The sequence below is a fragment of the Rana temporaria genome, chromosome 4 (assembly GCF_905171775.1).
Source record: "Rana temporaria chromosome 4, aRanTem1.1, whole genome shotgun sequence".
Lineage (NCBI taxonomy): Eukaryota > Metazoa > Chordata > Amphibia > Anura > Ranidae > Rana > Rana temporaria.
This window is the reverse complement of record NC_053492.1, coordinates 334,723,841-334,741,269: the sequence shown is the minus strand read 5'-3', so window position 1 is coordinate 334,741,269 and position 17,429 is coordinate 334,723,841. Positions and strand designations below refer to the sequence as shown.

Here is a 17,429-nt window from a genome sequence, read left to right as displayed (position 1 = left end):
AGGTCCGCGATCGGGTCGGGGATGGCGAGACCGAGGCGAGCGAGGGGGAGATGTCCCTGTGCTGTGCGTGGCTGCATCCGGCGCCATCTTGTCTCTTTCACCCGGCGGCATGTCGGGTGGCTTAAAATAGCGCTCGAAGGTCGTGGAGGAGCCTGGCGGGGGTTGGGATGATCCCCGTGCCTTGGTGGATCTGGTGGTCCGCGATCCGCCCATGGATGGCTGCAATAACCCCCATTTTTTTGCCGATTTGCTGCGGGCAGGAGAGGAGCTTTCAGGGGATGCTTCCTTCCAGGCTGGCTTCCGGTCACGCCCCCATTGTAGTATTTTCTAATATCAGGGACGGCCAGTCCTCCTTGTTTCTTATTTTGTTTTAACACCAATAGAGAAATCATGTGTTGTTTGTTCTTCCACACATAATTCATTAATAAGGTGTTTAGGAGCCTGAGATATGGTTGTGGCAGTGTTACTGGAATCATTTGGAATTTGTACAATATTTTCGGGACAATGACCATCTTCAGGATATTAATCCTTCCCACCCAGAAGATAGGTCTATTTATATATATTTTTTATTTTATTTCTCTTTTAATTTCATCTAATAAAGGAATATAATTTATTCTATATATTTTCTTTAATGAGTTGGCTAGTTTTATACCCAGGCACTTTAATTATTTCTGCCAGGGAAACTTGAACTCATCCTTCAGGCGGCGTTCTTCTACTTTGTTGATATTCACGTTTAAGATCTCCGTCTTGGTTACATTAATTTTAAAATTTGAGATTTCTCCGTACCGTTTAAGACTTTTGAGCAAATTAGGTAAAGTAATTCTGGGATTGGTAATATAAAACAGTATATCATCCGCAAAGGCTGAAAGTTTATGCTCATCTTCCTCCACCTTAACACCAGTAATGTCCGGGTTATTTCGAAGGGGCGGGGACAGGGGGCACCAATGTCTAGTCCCGTTCTTCATCTCAAGACGAGGATAGCATGCCATTAATTTTAATCTTTGCATGGGGGTGATGATATAAAGTTTTTATCCACCGAGTCATCCTAGACCCTATACCTACTGTTTCCAAAGTTTGCATCATGAACCCCCAAGTCTACCCTGTCAAACACTTTCTCCGCGTCCACTGACAATAATAGACCGGGGGACCCATTTTCTTTAACTTTCTGTAGGAGGAGTAGGGATCTCACCCCATTATTCCTCCCTTCCCTTCCAGGGATAAAGCCGACCTGGTCCGGATGAACCAGCAAAGTCATTACCCCTTTTATTCATTCTGCCAAGATTTTCGCGTAAAGCTCTGTGTCCGCGTTCAGCAATGATATTGGCCTATATCCGGAGCAAATTGTGCTATATTTTCCCTCTTTTGCTGTGACCATAATAGTGGCTGCCAAGCCTTCCCTGCTCATTTCATATTCTGACCCTAGCCCATTTAAAAAAATGGCAGAGTCTAGGGATCAGTATATTACTAAACTTTTTTTTAAGTACAGAGCTGAGAACCTGTCTGGTCCTGGGCTTTTCCCTTTTGCTGAGTTTTTCAGTGCTCTACTTATTTCTTCCTCTGTTATTGGCTTGTCTATGTTTAAACTTTCCGTCTCGGCGATTTTTGGCAGATTAGCTTTTAGTAGAAATCCCCTGATTTTAGCCTCTTTTCCCCTGGCTTCCATCTCTTCTGTTCCACAGCATATAATCCCTTATAGTATTTTTTGAAGGTTTCGGCTACATCCCTTGTTGCATATGTCATATCTCTGTTTTTTTTTTTTTTTCAATGTAATTCCTAGTTTTCTTCTTTTGTACCATTTTTGCTAGATGCTTACTAGATTTATTTCCCCAGATATACTTTCCTCTAGCAATACAGTTTAGTGTTTTTTTTTTTTCTCTTGCCCTAGCAGTTCTTTGAGCGTTTCTCTTTTTAAAACTAATTTATGATGTATTTCTTGATGTTGTCCCCGTTTATGTTCCATTTTTAAATATTTCATCAAACATTTTGTTTTCCTACCCCTCTTTTTTTTCCTTACTCCCTCCATAATCACAAATCCTCTTGTGTAGGCTTTGTGTGCTTCCCATAATGTGGCCCTAGATATCCCCTCCATATCGTTCTCCTGGAAATATTGCTCCAATTCCTTGTTTATCCTCTCTAGTCCTTCCTCTTCCCCCAGTAAATGTTCATCAAGCCGTCAGATTGATGGATGGTTTTGCCGTTCGGGTGTCCTGATTTTCATTGTTATGGGGGCATGGTCCGAAGATGTCGTAATCTCTATACTTGTTTCAGCTACCATCTCCAACAGTCCTTGAATATGTCCTGTGTACAGGGGAGAATAACGTGTAGTCCTGAACTTTTGGATGTAATACCCGCCATATGTCCACCATTTGATTATGGTACATGTTTTGTTTTATTTTTTTCCAGCTGACACATGTTCATCCCCTGTACCCGGGATGTACTATCTATTGTGTTCATGCAAAAATTAAGATCTTCCATCAATATCACCTACCCCGTAGCAACATTTTTCAACTTTCCCATAACTTTGTTAACATAATTAATGGGGATCACATTGGGGGCATAAATATTTTCCAAAGTATTCTAGGTTTCCCAATTTGCTTTTCAGGAAGAGCAAACTTCCCTCTGCATCAGTCAACCTGCCCTTCCAATGTGAATCGCATTTTTCTCAAAAATCCTATTGCCACTTCTCTTGCTCGCTTTGAAATAGTATCTCTGTAGAACCAGGTTGGGTACTTGGGGAAGTAGAGCTTTACGTTGGACTCCAAAGTCAGGTGAGTCTCCTGTTAGAAAACTACATCCGCCCTATACTGTTTAATTTCTCGTAAAACTTTATGTATTTTTAGAGGGATGTTTAGGCCTCTTACATTATAGGACATGAACTTTGTCATTACTTTTTTTTTTTTTTTTTTTTGATCTGCCATTGAGTTTTCCTTTTTTTTCCTTATGGAGTCATCGAGATGCCCCCCCTTTCACCATTCCCCCTCCCTTTGGCCCTCTACTGACCTCTGAACCATTAGTGGTCCCACCCACCACCTTCTCTACTGGTTCACTTTTTAAGAGGTGAGACTCCAAACGTGCCCTCCCTCCACCCCTAGATTCTCAGGGGAGGGACTGGCCCGAGATCGCGCTGAGGACCTGATCTATTTATTTTAATACACTTTTAACGCCTCTCCCTCCCACACCCCTCCGCCCACTCCATGCGTCTTCCAAAAAAAAGGGAAAAAGGGAGAAGAAGGGGGGGGACACCCCCCTTCAACTCTCTCTCTCCTCTCTCGCACCCATTGGGCTACTTTCCTATGTTGCATTTTCCCTTTCTGCCCATCCTGGCTACTCTGGCACCTGCAAATCTAATTTATTACAGAATCCTGGTAGGTCTTCGGGGAATCTTAGGCGTGCCGATCTTCCCTCTTTCAAGCCTATTAAACAGGCCAGAAAGCCCCAATTATACTTTATATTCTTTGTTCTCATTTGTTCCAATAGTGGTTTCAGAAGTTGCCGTCTTGCACGTGTTTCTGGGGCCAAGTCTGTAAATATTTGTAATTCAGACCCTTCATATACCACAGGTGGTTTGCCCCTTAACTTCCTCCAGATTTCGGTGTTGTCTTCATAATACCGAAACCTCACAATTGTATCTCTTGGCCAATCACCTTCCGTACTTTTGGGTTTTCCGACTCGGTGAACTCTCTCAATCTTTAGAGATTCCTCTGAGCCTTTGTCCAGAAAGGGGTTAAATAATATGTTGTTCATCATTTTTCTCAAATCTCCTTTTGCCTCGGTGATCGTTCAAATGTGCAGATTTTGTCTTCTGTTTCGGTTCTCCTGGTCTTCCAACTTGTATAAAATGTTTCTCCGAGTTTGTCGTGTCTGTCTGACTTGCTCCTTTAATTTACTTAGTTCCTGGTCATGTTTGTCGGTTCTCTCTTCGGTCACCTCTACGCTTGTCAAGAGGTGACCAAAGTCAGTTCTTAGTTTTTTAATTTCAACATTGATAGTGTTTTCCAGTCGCAGCAGCATCTCAGACATTTCCCTTTGTGTTGGGATCTGTGTGTCTGCCCTTTGTTCGTCCAATCTGCTTGATTCTGATTCACTTTCTGTGGTTAGTTCCTCCCTGGATATATCCAGTGTTTCCACATTTGTTTTTGCTGTCAACTTTTTGTTGTCCATCTTCTTGTCACTTATATCTAGCTGTTGTTTAGTCACTCCAGGGCTTTTTGAGCTTTCCTCCTGAGTCATATACTGTTTTATAGAGTTAGTCACTGCATTAACTTTTGGCGTTTTTGGGGCGTTGCCCCTTGTAGTTTTAGTCCCTGCCTTATTCATGATCAATTTCTTTACCGCTCTAATACGCTTACCCAGTTTGAAAAATTTGTAGTTTTGTATTTCTCCAAGCTCTTGCTTATCCGTTCCTGCCTTCCGACAGGCCTCATCTACATTTGTAACGGTTTGGGGGCAATCCAATATTCCAACTAACTATCGGTGATTTGCCCAGTATTTGATCAGAATAAGAACAACTAAATCACCAAGCTTATTAATGGGTCATCAAGCCGGGGGTTATTTTGTCCAATAGGGCGCCAAAAAAAAAAAAGAAGATGAATGCTGGGACCACAAACCTATGTGTTTCAACTCACTCTGTTAAATCTAGGGAAAAACTTGTGTTTCACCCTTGTAAACCACCAACAAGGGATGTGTTTTCCAGCTTTTGGTGCTAATGGACTAACGTCCCACAAAGTGAAAGGGCAACAAAAGTGAGCCAAAAAAGCTAAAAAAAAAAAATGCCCTGGAACTTTGCTCAAGTCAGTTTCAATGTTCACACAGTTGTTGATCAAGAGAAAAAACCCCACTGAGGGGAAGGATCCTGCTGCACCCAGATTTCTTAAAGATGTGTCAGATTTGTCTGACTACAGGTGATGTTTAGCTACTTGAGATCCTCTAGGCCACTTTTTTTTATTTTTCCCTCTTGATAATACAAATGTCAGGGCAGGCTATTTATCGGCTTATATGGTTCTGGGGTAATACTGCTTACACTCCTGCCGGCTATTGATGGAGGAGATAGTCCATGCACAGTGTACACAATATAATCAACATATTTTCCTTCTACCCCATACACTTTTTCTTTCCAAATCTCAGTCCATTACCTCAGCACAACAGCTATCTCAGTTAAGAAGATTGAATATTTTCCCACAGGGGGCGTGGTCTGCCGGAGATGGCTGCCTAGACAGAGCACTCGTCAACTCGAGGGGGAAGAAGCTACACAGGCCCTGTTAGCGACAACATCGAGAGCCATCCTCACTCCCCAGTGTCCAGACATCCTGGGGAACGATGTCAAGAAAGAGAATGACGGATCTGCAGCCTCAGAAGCTGACATCCTTCTTTACCAAGCCGCAGCACAAGGTCAGTCAGATCAAACATGGCGGTGGCACGGCATCGGCTCCAGCAGCCTACACAGATCTCCCTGACGAGATTCCAGAGGAGCTTACTGCACAAAGCCCTCCGCTGTCCCCCACGACCAGATCGGGTGATAATCCCCTTACAGGCAGCCCAGCTAAAGCCCGAATGCGGCTAGACAGCCAGCCAGTGCCTTCAGCGCTAATCGAGCCCCAGGCCTTCAGTCCCCTGAAATCTAACCAGGCCCTGCAGTCCTCCATGGCGTCTTTCCCCACCTCAGGTCAGCCAGTCATTGACACAACCTTGAAAGACATGCTGCTCTCACTGCAGGGATCGTTAAAGTGGAGGTTCCCCCTAAAAAAAATTTCTAACAATACATTCGGAAGACTGGTTACACTGCGGGTAGGCTGTTTTTTTTTTTTTTTACGTACATACCTCAATATCGCCGTTTCATCCCTCGGCTTCCGGGTATGATTCTTGCTGGACCTAGTTGATTGACGTTCCTTCGACCGGCGCATACTGTGCGTCACGACTTTCCGACAGAAGCCGAACGTCATTGCGCAGGCGCCGTATAGAGTCGGCTCTATACGGCGCCTGCCTAGCGACGTTCGGCTTCTGTCGGAAAGTTGTGACGTCAAGTCACAGCTCAGCTATGAATAAGCACTGAGTTACAGTGTGAAACGTCAGCTTTTTTCTGTTTTTTTGGCCGTGGCATGTTGTTTTGTGATCAACTTTTAATAAACCAGGATTTTTTTGGAGTGTGGCTGTCCCAATCTTCTTTCCTTAAGCCAACTGTCGCGTTTAAATGACCCTTTCACTGTCAAGGAGATATTAGATACGATATTTTCACTCCCAAAGGGTAAATCACTGGGCCCAGACGGCCTTACAGGGGAATACTATAAGCAATATGGTGATTTGCTAGCCCCCCATTTGACTTCCCTTTTCAATAATATAGTCTCCTCCTCTAAATTCCCGAAAGAATCCCTACAAGCAGTAATAGTCCCTCTGCCTAAACCGGGGAAAGACCCCATACACCCGCAAAACTTACGCCCCATCTCGCTTTTAAACCTCGACTTAAAGATATACGCTAAAACTCTTGCCACAAGATTGATCGACATAATGCCCACACTAATACATAGGGATCAATCCGGATTCACAGCGGGTAGACAAACTTCAGACGCCACTAGAAGACTTATAGATATCATCCACTATGCAGAGTCTGGAACGCCTTCTCTGCTCCTATCATAAAATTTGGATTCAAGGGACAGATCCTGAATGCTTTGTTAGCTCTGTATTCCACCCCCTCAGCCAGAGTGTTCTCGGAGGGAATGCGTTCCCGGCCATTTGATATTTCCAATGGTACGAGACAAGGATGCCCCCTTTCCCCGTTAATTTTTAACCTCCTGATTGAACCCCTAGCAGAGCACATTTGGCAAAATCCCAAAATAACTGGCTTCAGGATCGGCCCCCAAAACCACAAGATAAGTTTATTTGCGGACAATGTTATCCTTTTGCTGAACAATCCCACATGCTCTCTGGTAGAGGCCCATAACACTCTGCAATGGTTTAGTAAGGTCTCTTACTATAAAGTAAATACTAATAAATCTTACGTTTTGGACTTGGGATTAGATGCCACCACCAACAATCTGTTACAGAATCAATGCAATTTTGCATGGGCTGATCACAACATATCGTACCTGGGGATCAAGCTAACGAGAACAACAAATCTATACGCAACTAACTTTAAGCCGCGACCAAACCCATGGCGTGTGTGAGGCGCCGGGGATACCGCGGACGACTCTCCCGTCAATGCCTAGTATCAGCTGGACCCACCACACCACCATCAGATGGAGCGGGTAGGACAAAGGCGCAGCGGAGGGTCAAGGGGGTCCGAGTAGTGCCGATCCTCCCCATCCCTTGGATACCCCCTGAGCGCATTTTTTTGTGTGCCCCCTGAGTGAGTCCCCACATACAGCAGCCCCTGCCTGTGTGCCCTTCTTGTTAAGTGTGGTGGTGCCATCTTGTTCATCGAGCTTACGGTCCCCTGGCATGTGAAGGTGGCTAATTTCAGCTGTTCAACAGGAGGTTCTTAGCTCTCCCCCATGCAGAGCTCTTGAAGGTGCGTCCTCACACATCCATAGCTAAACCATGCCCCAAAATATGCTAAATATTATGGTGGTTTAGCAATGTTTCTTATAAAACAAATGAAACAAAATCATTTATACTGCATTTGGGTGTAGATGGCACTACTAGAAACTTCCTCTAACTTTTGATGGCCTGGAGGGACCTTGGTAGTGTCACAGGTCCACTGTCTAAGAATGTCACAATACCTATCCCCACATCTTAACAAGTGCTATTCCTAAATCACTCTTAGGGACTGGTCCAATCTTTTTTGTGATGACTGCCTTGTGCCCTTCCAGTCTCTTCAAACCTTTTGCCTAGAGACATTTACAAATACCACCAGATATCCCACTTTCTAAGCTCTATCAAATCTCATTGGCTATTCCTACATGACCAAGTGTGGGAGTTTTATACTTTGCCATTTTCTCCCATTAAGGGCATCCCCCTCTTCTACAACCTCTTCCAGCACAAACATACCTTTAGTAAGTCTTCCCCTTTCCTTAAATAGGAGGACAACCTGGACAAATCCTTTACAAATCTACAATGGCAAACTGCTCTCAATTCAGTTTACAGGGCTTCTAAATGTACTACTCACTGGGAACTCACCCATATAATTACCCTCTAGGTGGTACCTCACACCATATTGGATGTCCAAATGTTCCCAGACTATTTTGCCTTTGTGCTGGAGAGGCTGTGGGGTGGTAGGTAACATCATACAGTTTTTGGCACAGTTTATTCAGATTTATTTATTTGATTACCGGTTTCTTTTTTTTTTTTTTTTTTACATTCAAAGTCTTTTATTGAAAGGTAGACATATAAAGAGAATCAAACAAACGTTGTAAATTCCATCGCAGGCGCAGCTGGATAGAAATAATCAAAAGGTTGCCATATAACAAATTAAACAGTGATTTGCTAACAATACGTTTTCTAACAGCGTCAGCACATGAGTGGTCACTAGGCCCCTATGTTGCCTTGGGTTCTTAAGAGAGTAATCAAGGCGTATAGTATTGCATGTTAGAAATAGCAACTAAATTTGGCTTACCATTGCTTCTACGATTGCATCAACCAAAACTATAGTGAATCGGATGTGTAAGGTTATGGATGGCTGTAAACGCCACATCCAGGCAGGTAAGAGAGAGAATTAAGGTTATAGGTAGTATGTAAGAGGGCAGAGGGGGAGGGGAAAGAAAAAAAGGGGGGGATGGGGTGCTCCCAAGTAGTATGACATATGATATATGGTGCACAGTCACATTGCTGAAAGAGTTTTTCCGGCAGCTACCCTGACTTCGCTGCTTCATATTCCTGTGAGTATCTGAAAGAGAACCAGGGTTGCCAGGTGTCGTGGAAGCTCTCGGCTGAGCCTCTATCTTGGGCCAAGGTATCCTCCATCTCGCAGACCTCGATGACTCTATGGAGCCAGTCGGTGATGGACGGGACCCTAGTGGAGTTCCAATTCAAGGGTATCAGGGATTTGGCAGCGTTTAAAGAGATGCATGGTCAAGGACCTCTTATAGCGCGCCAGTGGGAAGGAGGACAAATGCAATAAGCAGCAGGCAGCTTTCAACACCAGTTTGGTCTCCGTTATTTGCTTAATCAGACGTTGTATTTTCTCCCAGAAGGCAGAGATCAAGGGGCAACTCCACCAAATGTGGAGCAAAGTGCCCCTTTCAGTCTGGCACCTCCAGCATATATCTGGTTTCTGGGGGTTCCATTTGTGGAGCCTGTCAGGGGTGTGGTACCAGCGTGTTAGGAGTTTGTAGCTCGTTTCCTGGAGTTTGGTGCTAATTGAGCATTTATGTGCAAGAGTGCAGGCATACTGCCATTGTTTCTCCGAGATCTCCATCCCAAGGTCCTCTGACCACCTCTCCTTATGTCCGGATTTCTCCGAATCGTCAGTGTGTTGTAGCCAAAAGTACACCATTGAGGTGGTTTTATCCAAAGGGCTTTGTGAGCTGCAAACGGACTCCAGGTCGGTCAGTGGTCTAATGAGGTCCCGTTTGTGTCCGAGTTTGCCCAGGTAGCTACAAAGCTGAAAATAGGTCCACAGTTTCATATTGGGGAGGTTTTGTTCAGACTTAAGGGCTGTCCAGTCTCTAAGTTTGTCTCCCATAAAACATTCGCCAGCCAGCAAGGGGGCACGTGTGGACGTCCTCCGAAGAGTCAGGTTACCCATGCCCGGGACAAAGTCGGGGTTGTCGGCTAGGGGCATGAGAGGGCCCAGTGAGGTGGAGATCCCCTTCTGTTTTGCTAGGGCGTAAAATACCTCTAATGTGGCACCTGTCACTGGGTGTTTGCGAAGGGATCGGGGACAGGCATGTTTTGGAATCCACGGGGAGAATTTGAGGGGGATCGGACAAAGTTCCTCCTCCAGAGCCACCCAGTCCTTCATGGATCCGTGGCAATGCCAATCAATGATCCTGGCAAGATGTGCCGCGGCGTGGTAGTTTTTGAAGTTAGGTAGTCCCAACCCACCCAGCTCCTTAGGTTTCATTAGGGTGGGCAATCTAATTCTGGGCTTCTTACCATTCCATAGAAATCGCAGCAAAAGCGTGTTTAGAGTCATAAAGAATCTGCGGGGGATTTGGACCGGTAGAGTGCGCATTAAGTAGAGGAACCTTGGGAGTATCACCATTTTAATAATGGACGCCCGGCCAAACCAGGAGAAGTTTCCCCCGTCCCATTGGGTAAGGTCCTTCTCACAATTTTTAAGTAGGGGCGGGAATTTTTTTTCAAAAGTATCTGGGAGTCGGGGTGAGAGCCAGACACCCAGATATTTGAGGGCCCCTGATTCCCAACGGAAGGAAGAGTGGGCTTTGGTCGTCTCCAGCAGCTTAGCCTGCAATGAAATGTTTAGGGCTTCTGACTTTGAGTAGTTGATCTTTAGGTTTGATACATAGCCATAGTGTGAGAATTCTTTCAGTAAGTTGGGAAGTGCAATGTGTGGGCCTGTCAAGAAAAAAAGGAGGTCATCGGCGTACGCCGCCACCTTGAACTCGCTGTCCCCAACCCCGAACTGTGTCAAGTTTCACTGTCCTAATAAAAGGTTCGAGTGAGAGGATGAACAGTAAGGGCGACAGCGGGCATCCCTGTCTCGTGCCATTCTCTATTTTCACTTTTTTCGAGAGGGTGCCGTTAATCCGCAATTGTGCCGACGGGTTCTGATAGAGTGTCGCTATCCATGACAGCATGTGCGGGCCTAGGCCCACCCTTGCACACACCGCCATCATAAAGTCCCAGGCCACCCGATCGAAGGCCTTCTCCGCGTCAGTAGACAGGAGAAGGCCCTCGATATTCCGATCCCTCGCCGCCTGTATGAGCAGGAGTGCCTTGGTGACATTATCCTTGGCCTCCCGACCGGGCATGAAGCCTACTTGCTCCATGCCTATCAGTCCTGGGAGGAGTGGCCTCATCCTTGTAGCCAGGATTTTCGCGAACAATTTCACGTCCAAATTCAACAAGGAGATAGGGCGATAGCTCGCACAGTCCAAAGGGTCCTTGCCTGACTTAGGAATGACCGTGATATGTGCGGATAAAAAATCTGGGGTGACCTGTCTGGGAGAGGACAACGAGTTCAAGGCGTTTTTGAGTGGATCAGTGAGCTGGTCAGAGAACGTTTTAAAGTATATAGCCGAGTACCCATCTGGGCCCGGACTTTTCCCGGATTTCAATTGTTTGATGGCCTGAGTGATCTCCAGGGCCGTAATCGGTTCCTCAAGAAGGGCAATATCAGTGGTCGAGAGGGCAGGGAGACCACTGTTAGTGATGTAATCATGAATGATCTGCGTCCTGTCTCTTGTCATATGTGGTTGTCTATGTTGCGGTTGGAGGGCATAGAGTCTGGTGTAAAAGTTGTGGAAATGTTCCGCGATTGCCTCTGTCGTCACATCTAGACCCCTGTCAGCCCTCTTAATCCCCGCAATGTGGTTCACCGATGAAATCTCGCGTAGGGCCTTCGCTAGAAACCTACCTGCCTTATTTCCCGATTCATAATATAGTTTCTTTTTAAAGAACAGCATGTGTTTGGCCGTGGAGTCCAGCAATTGCTGCAGTTCCCGACGGGTTTCGAGTAGCTTTGAAGCTGAATCAGTGGAGAGGGATTGTTTATGTAGCGTTTCTAGGGTGTTAATTTGGTTAGTCAGTTTTTGAATCACAGCCTCCCTTTCCCGTTTCCGGCAAGAGCCTAGTCTCATCAGGATTCCCCGCATGGAGCACTTATGGGCCTCCCATATAGAGAGTGGATCCGAGCCCGGTGTCGCGTTGATTCTGAAGAATTATGTTAGGTTGTCAGTCAGGGTCGGGAGTAGCGTTGGGTCCGTCAGGAGGGAAGCATTGAGCCTCCAGGAGGGTTGGCGTTGTGTGGGATTCGCCAGGACAGAGCAGTAGGTGCGTGGTCCGAAAAGGACTGGATGCCTATATGGGCCCCTGTTACCCTCCCGAGGTCTCGTTGGGACACAAAGATATAGTCTAGTCTCGCATATCTGGAGTGCGGGACAGAGAAATGTGTAAAGTCCCTACTGTCCGGGTTGAGAAAGCGCCAAGTGTCAGTGAGTTGTAGGGATTGGAGCAATAGTTTGATGGCTTTTAGGGTTCTATAGGAGATGCTCGTCTTCCCATTGGAAGTATCCACAAGGGGATTCAGGGGGATATTAAAATTGCCTCCTAAAATTATGCACCCCGTAGCGAACCCTTGGAGCTCGCGTACTTCAGTCTGACAGAACGATTTATGTGCTTTGTTGGGGAAGTACACATTTGTTAGGGTTAGTGGGGTGTTCCCATACATTCCCTTTACAAAGAGGAATCTGCCGCCTGGGTCGCTTAGCTGACCTGAGACCTCAAATGGGGCCTCCCTACTCACTAGAATTGTCACCCCCTTTGACCTGGAGTCATTGTTTGTCGCGTGATACGCCTTAGGGAAGTATGTGCTGGAGAGTTTGGGGACATGATGGGTCTTAAAATGGGTCTCCTGCAGGAGGACAAAATGGGGCCTACCTTTTTTGAGTTCATTCAGTAATGAGGTGTGGCGTTCGGGTATATTCAACCCCCTCACGTTGTGGGAGATCATCAGGGGGGTTCCACCCATCTTGGAGTAAGTCATAGTGGAGAGACCGGACGGAGAAGGTGGCAGGACCCTAGGAATCGACCTGGAATATAACAATGTTAATTACGGTAATTATTCAGCAATGTGACCTATACAGTCAATAAGGTAACTGAAGCCAGGCAGGCGTCAGTGACCAATTAGGAGTGGTGGGTAGGGGAGAAGACAATGTAGGGTAGGTGTGTATAGGGGGAGGGGTTAAGGGACTTAGCAGAGAGAGAAAAAAAGGATAGAATTTGAGAAAGAGAAGTGGAGCAATAGGACTATAGGAGGTGGGTCTCCCCCGAGGGCAGACACAGATACCCTCAGTGTGGAGCCTCACCTACCCGTTATTGCACACCCGGTGACTCAAAGGGCACCGTGTGCCGTGTGGGGCAAAAGGGAGGCAACGGCAGCTAAACCGCAGTTCCTCAGAACCTCTGTCTAAAAGACTAAGTACTAAAATAAAATATAGTGTTACCAACAGGGCAGTGTACACGCACAGCCCAACTGGCTGTATGTTGAAGCTTAAGCTAAAATGAAATTCTAGACCCGACCAGGGTGAAACAATATTGAGGCAACAGGTATCGGAGGTAATCAAAAAATCTATCCAAGGTGAGCACCAATAAGCATGCAGTCTTTTACAAACTAGACAGAGAAACTTTTCCCCCATGAGCCCCCCTCCCTCCCCTCTCAAGCAGAATAACAGAAGGGCATGAGAGGAAAACCGCCAACATGTCAGAGAACTGGGCATAACCAGTATGGCAACCCGGTATGAAGGTGTCTGTGATTCTCACAGGGACAATCATGTATATAGTCACCAAGCGGAGATGAGCAATTCAGTCTTCAGTGGGCTGGTTGCCGCAAGTCACAGGACAAACATGCTTGTTGCGTTGAGCTGCGTTCAAATGTAGAAACAATTATAATTATAAAAGAAAAAAAGGAAAACAGTGAGCCACGTCCAGGGCAGTTTGCAGATTAATGATGGGAGGGGGGGTCAGCCCCTAATTGCAAACGGGGTAAGCCGTCAAAACTATTAAGATCATGAGGCGGCAAGCAGCTCGCAAGAAGGTCGTTGGTAACAGGCATGCTGAGAGAGAGATCACATCAGTAGGGTCATACTGTCAGTGAGGCATCGGATCAGTTCTTACAGATCCCCGATAAGACAGGCTGTAAACTAGGGGGGGATTCGGGGTTCGGGGAAGGGGACGGGGGAGCTAGGTCAATTGGTGCTCACGGGATCTAAAAGGGAAAGTCACTCACCCCCGAGATCTCTCAAGGCCTCCGCCTGACGGTTCGGGGTGCCAGCTTTCGATCCACCTCCTCGGCCGTGTTTGGCTTTCTTTGTGAGCCTCTTGTCTGGTGTGGAGTGCAGAGAGTCAGGGGGGCTCCGATCAGGAAGGGGGCGCAGAAACTCTGCGTACCAATCAGGTAACTCAACCGGGCCTAGGTCCAGGGCCTCACAGAAATCGGGCAAGTCCGCAGGTACTCTGAGCGTGTGTTGGTGTCCATCTAGGGTCACATTTAAAGCGAAGGGAAAACGCCAGGTGTATCTGATGTCTTTATCTCTCAGCTTGTCTAGGAGGGGACGCAGAGCTCTCCTGTTCCGCAGTGTGATAGGAGAGAGATCCTGGAAGAGCAGAATGGTAGCTCCGTTGAAAACGAGGTGATCATTTCTCCGTGCCTTACGCATGATGTCCTCTTTGAGCCCAAAGCTTTCAAGGCAACATATAATATCTCTTGGAGGTGCTGTATCAGGCCCTCTAGGCCTAAGAGCCCTATGTGCCCTCACAAAGTTGATCTCTGCGTCCTCCTGCCGTTCCAAAAGTGTGTTGAAGACGCTGCGGAGGGTGGTGACAATTTGGGCCGAGTCCACCGACTCTGGTATCCCCCTCACGCGCACATTACACCTCCTACCTCTGTTGTCGAGGTCTTCCAGGTGGCGGTTCATGTCGATGAAGTGATGTGCATGCACCGTCGCCGTCTTCTCTATTTTCTGTATGGCCCTGTCTCTGCGTTTCCCGGCTGTCTCTGAGGCGGCCATTTTTTCGTTCAGCACAATCATGCTGGTCTTGAGATCCGTGATGGCTGCTGAGAATGCGGCTTTGATGTCTGCCGCTATCACGGACATGTCCGCGACCGTTAGAGGATGATCCGTTCCGGATCTGTTCCTGGTCGAGTTCTCCGAGGCCGACTGAGTCGTCACTGTACTCCTCCTCGTGGCGGGTCGGCGCCATCTTGGGCCCAGGCATGGCACCGCGGCTTGCCTTCTTCGGTTTAAAGAGCTCTTCAATGTTCTTGGCCGAATAGGACACAGAGCCACGGCGTGGACGAGAGTGCGGGGTGGTATATAGTTTTTTGCCCGGCATCTGGAAGCTGGTGGTCGGGTAGAAAGCTGCCAGAAGGCTGTGCGTGCTGAGGAGCTCCTTCAATGTGCGACCATCCTCGCTGCGCGCCAAGCCACGCCCCACGATTACCGGTTTCTTCACTCGACCAAGCCTGGAGATGGCTCTGCTGAACCTGAATATAGACTCATTTTCCCCACAGTTCCGCACAGTTGTCACACATTTTTAGCTGCTAGATCGCTCATAACAAAATATTGGAAATCCAACATAGTACCAAGTTTGTCGGATACACTTGCAATTACAAATACCAATTACATCCAAAAAGAGCTTTGATGGGAAGTGGAAGATTTGGACAGCGACCCAATTGACATACTGACCCTGTTTATTTGAGAACTTAATGATTACTATCCATTCACAGACAATTAACCCTCACCCCATTCCATTGCAGTTCACCGAGCATTGACAATTTGCTACTCCATTTGGAGTATTTTACTTTGTTTTGCTAATAGATATTTCCATTGTAGAATTGGCAACCTTTTTACACATAAATAAAATATTGAAAATAGGGTAACATTAAATTCTAAGTCACACTCTGTTGGATTTATGATGACATTCTGTATATTGGATATTCCTGTCTTTTGATGTGAATATTGTTTTTGTGTAACCCATGCACAATGAATGGCTTTTATACCTTGTTTATATGTTGTGAAACCTCAATAAAAAAAAAATTATATAAACAAAAAAAAATAAAAAAAAATAATAAATAGAAATAACAGCAGGGAAGGGGGAAATATGTCACTTGTTTTAGAGAAGAATCCCCCAAAAAGATACAATCAATACCAGGGAAAAAATAGCAGCATAAGGAAACATAGAAGGAGAAATAGAAAGAGAAATAGCAATACAGGAAGTGAATTCATTCAAGACAGGAAACTTTATTTCACAGGAGGACATGATAGTCACAAGATATGGAAAAACCCAGATATGAATAATAAGAATCTTACTGAACATAAATTAAGTAAGGATCATCAGTTTTAAGTAAGGGCCTGGGCTTCTCACCATGCAACAAAGGTGATTATTTTGATTATGTTTCTTTGGAAAAAAAATAAATAACCAGTAAGTGAAAATAGACCAAGAAAACTATTGAAAATTGAATCCCAAATAATTGACTATATGGAAGGAAACATATGGATAAATTCACATATGTTAGATCCTCCTCCAGCTTCAGGTTTAATCAATAAATCACAGACATTGCCTAGTTTTTCAAATAACACATATCTTCAAATGTTTTTGGAAGCCATCACTGTATACCTTCTTGGCAAGCTGAAGATAATGTACACCAGAATGTCCTCCTTGCAGATGCAGCTCGCTGAAAACACATCCCTGACTGGTTCTTTTTTTTTTTAACTTTCAATATTTTTAATTTGACATATGGTGTCTTAGTATGATTTTAGTTAGAATGCATAATGTAAACCTCTTGACCAGTTTGCACATATATCTATTGCCCCAGGGTTGAATACATGGCCACTACACTAGTATAATATTCAAATTCTAGAGGTAAAACACAAACTCTGATCACATCAAAAATGGCAGCCATTGGACGGCAGTTCTGGAAATGATTGACAAGCCGGCGGGGGAACATGTTACCTTAACCTTTAAACACTGCTTATTGTTCCAGGACATTAGTGATACCCCCAAGCATATGGTTAGGTTGATCCACTCCATTTGTATCGCGGTTCATTGGGCTATTGCTCTTCATTGGAAAAAAACAATTGGTCCCCTTCGCTCCTATAGTTGCTCGATTAGACCAGATGATGCTCTCAGAGAAAATATTTCACACCTTGCATGATACAATCCCAATTTATGACGCCAAATGGAACCCATGGTTTCTATATAGACTACAGGTATAACTGACCTTGAAATTAGTTTAAGATGATGTTTTTTTTTTTGTGTCTGGTTCTTTTCTTGCTTTATTTTTATTTTATTATTCTCAAATGTGTGTTTTTCTTTTTTTTTTATATTATTCCCTTTCCACCTTGGCTTTGGCCACATATGTTGTATGGGTTTTGTATGGAATACTTCCAGAGCTTTTAATTTTTGATTCCTCCCAGGGCCCTGGGCTGGACTTTATATTGTTTTCCCTTTGGTTTTCAGATTGGATGTATTGTTTCTAACAATGCTGCTTAAACCAAATTGTTGTATTTGCTCATCGGTGCCTTTCGGTATTTCACCGATTGATTTCTCATTTTTCAAATAAAACTATTTGTAAACAAAAATGGCAGCCATTAAAATCATATGGCAACTACAACATTTTTAACAGATAAAAAGACATTAATGTCAACCATTCCAGTCCTCCTGAAGAAGTCATGTGGACTTGACATAATGCATATGGCATTCTGGACCAGAGGTGATGTCAAAGACCTTGTTTTTGCCGAGTGTATGATGTACTAAAGGTGAATTTTATATTAGAAACTGTTGAATATATGCATCTCCCTACTAATACCCCTGAG

At 45.2% G+C, this 17,429-nt stretch overlaps 1 protein-coding gene across 2 annotated transcripts in view; it reads right to left on the bottom strand.

Moving 5' to 3' along the window:
- Positions 1–17,429, bottom strand: part of MTR (5-methyltetrahydrofolate-homocysteine methyltransferase) — a 1,155,773-nt gene that overhangs the window by 516,664 nt on the left and 621,680 nt on the right. The window lies entirely within an intron of this gene.